Source organism: Eschrichtius robustus, unplaced genomic scaffold (genome assembly GCF_028021215.1).
Source record: "Eschrichtius robustus isolate mEscRob2 unplaced genomic scaffold, mEscRob2.pri scaffold_915, whole genome shotgun sequence".
Taxonomy (NCBI): Eukaryota; Metazoa; Chordata; class Mammalia; order Artiodactyla; family Eschrichtiidae; genus Eschrichtius; species Eschrichtius robustus.
The window spans coordinates 15,001-18,008 of record NW_027175801.1 but is presented as its reverse complement, the minus strand read 5'-3'; positions in this window follow the sequence as shown (position 1 = coordinate 18,008).

Here is a 3,008-nt window from a genome sequence, read left to right as displayed (position 1 = left end):
CGGTCGCCTGGGAGGCGCCTCCCTGGGAAAATGTTTTCAAGTCCCCCTGGGTCCGGGGACGTGGACGGACCGGGCCCTGCTCGCGCGGGTGGCCGGGGAGGGCGCACCCGGCCCTTCAGCGTGCCCACGTGGGTTCCCGGTCGGCGGACGCGACTTTTTCTCACCCTGCCCCGCCCCCTCCTCCACCGCGAGTCCCCGCCGGGGGGTGGGGACCGGCCCGAGCCTTACTGGGTGGCCCGGATAGGGCGGCCTGGGCCCGGGCGCGGTCCCTCGTGGGGCCCGCTCGTCGGAGGCGGCCGAGTGGGATATTTCTTTTTCTCTAACCAAGTCCTCGCCCGGAGACTCGGAGGGACCGGTACCTGCCCGCGCGGGCGAACTGGGGAGGGCGACCCCGGCCCGCTCGCTGCCTCTCCCACGTTTTCCCGCCCCTCCCGCCCCGCCCCGCCCCGCCCCGCCCCGCCCCCACTTTGCCACCACGCTCCTCGGGTCGACCAGATGGCCCCGAGAGCTCCGGGACTGGTGTGGATGGGGAAGTGTTGGGGACAGGTGGCGGGACCGAGGTCCCGGGGACCACCCCTGCGATTCGTGGATGGGCCCCGCTGCCGGGCGTCGTGATTTTTTTCGCCCGAAATGGGCCTTTTTTGCCACCAGGTAGGTGCTGACACGGTCTTCCTTGGCGTCTGTCGCTGAGGACTTGGGGACTCCGGACGCATGCAGGGCTCTGGGCTTGGGACTGCCGCCTGGCACCCGAACCGGCCCTTGCCGCTTGAGCCGCCCGCCTGGGCCTGCGCGCCGGCTCTCGTGTGTGCGCCCGGCTGACCCGGCCCGCGGTGCCGCCTCCGGTCTCTGGCTCACCCGAGGGCGGCGGGGCGAGGTGGCGCGTGGGTCTTCCACCCCGTGTGACTCCCACCCCCCGCCGCAGGCACCCGGTGGTGGCTGAGACGGCCCCACCCCGCAGGCTCCGTGCCACGTGTCAGGCGTTCTCCTGGCGGGGTCGTCGGCCAGTGTTGCCTGAGAGAAAGAAAAGGAGGTGGTAGGGGGGGGGCTGGGGCTGCGGCTGCCGGTGAGGCTGAAGCAGGCTCCTCGGATGATGGTCCTCACCGTGCCCCTCCCCTTCGGGGCTTTCTGGCCCCTGGCTCGCTGGATTGACTGATCGATGTGGTGATGTCGCGCTCTCCTGGGCCGGACCTAAGTCGCGCTAGACGAGGGACGGACGTTCCTGGCGAACGGGACCGCTCTTCTCGTTCTGTCCGCGGGCCCCTCGCCTCTCTTTTCACACCCTCCCGGCCTGTCGAGGGGTGTGGGGGAAGGCAGGGGTGGTGGTCTCCGGCCCTGACCCTCGGTCTCCCGCCCCCTGCCTCATGGCGCGGGCGGGTCCGTGGTCCTCGGACGCAGCAGACACTCTCGCTTCGCCTCCTTGGCGTGTGCCTCGCGAGCGGTCCTCCCCGCGTCGTTGGGGGGGGCCGTCCCGCCGCTGCGCTGCGCGCCCCTGCTGGCGCGTGAGCGTGCCTTGCTTGGCCGTCGGTGGTGCCCCTGGAGCGCTCCAGGTTGTCCCTCAGGTGCCCGAGGCCGAGCGGTGGTGTCGTTCCCTTTTCCCAGCGTGCTCCTCGGGTCCCCACCGCGGTGGTGTGTCCCCTGAGTGGCTCTCTTGGGGGGGGGGTCGAGACGGTAAGGGAGGCGTGCCTCTGTTTCCCCCCCTCGGTGGGGGGCCGGGTGCCGCCTCGTCGCGGTCGTCCCCCAACGGCTGTGCTGTTGGGGGGATCGTGTTGGGCCGGGGGGCGGCTGAGGTTGTGCCCCCGGCTGTGGCCGCGAGCGCTCCTGTGGGCCGTGTGCTTACCCATACCGCAGACCCCCCCCACCCCGCCCATTCGTGGACTGGGCGGCTTGTGGAGCGCCTCCGCGGGCCCAAAGGGGAGACGATGGGTGGGGGATGATGCACCCTCGGTGAGAAAGCCTTCTCTAGCGATCCGAGAGGGAGCCTTGGGGTACCGGACCCCCCAGCCGCTGCCCCTCCCAAGCGTGCAGTCGCCATGGTGGCGACTGCCAGAGCACGTGGGCAGAGCCCCTCGCCTTCGCGGGAGGGCTTGCGCCGGCCCCGCGGTGGGGCCGTGCGCCGCTCTTTGCCTACCGCGGCCCGCGCCTCCCCCCTCTGAGTCGGGGGAGGGTCCCGCCAGGCCGGCGTCCGGCGCGGGGCCGCGTGTGCGCGTGTGCGTGCGCGTGCGGTGACCCCCGTGGCGAGCTCAAGGGGGCGGGGACGCCCGGGCGTCCCGACTCCCCTGTCCCGCAGCCACGAGGAGCCCGTCGCGCCTGCCCTCGCCGCGAGTCGCAGCCGGCGGCGGTGTGTGGGCGCGGTGCGGGTCGCCTCGCTCGGGAGCGTTTCCCTGGGGCGCGAGCCCCGGCGGTCGGACTTGGATGAAGGCGGATCTGGCGAGGACGGAGGGGCTGAGTTTGGGTGGACGGGTCCCTCCGTGGCACGCGGGGGAGACCGTCACACGCGGGCCCTGGCGGCGGGGCCGGGTCGTGGGGAGGCTCCAGGGTGGCTGGGGCCGGCCGGCGTCTCAGGCGTCGTGGGACCGCCCTCGTGTGTGTGGCGGTGGGACCCCGCGCTTGTTTTCCTGGTGGCCCGGTCGTGCCTCGGCCCTTCCTTTCCCTGGGCAGCGCCCCGCGCCTCTGCCCCGCGGCCCTCGCCGTGTGTGCGTGCCGCCCCCTCCCCGTCGCCGCCGGCCCTCCCCCGCCCCCACCCCATGACCCCCTTCCCCACACGTCCCCTTCCCCGTCTGGGACCGAGCCGGCCTCGCCCTCGTGAGGGTGTCGCCCCCCCCGGCCGCCTCGGCCGGCGGCGTCCCCGGGTGGAGTGCTCACGGTTCCTGAGGCGGGGAAGTCGGGCGCGGCGGAGGTGTGTGTGGGGTGGGGGCCGCGGGGCGGCCGGTGTGCGCGCGGGAGAGTGTTCTCGCGGGCCGGCCGCGGCTCGTGGGTGTTTGGCGGTGGTGGTCGCGAGCCCCGCGAGC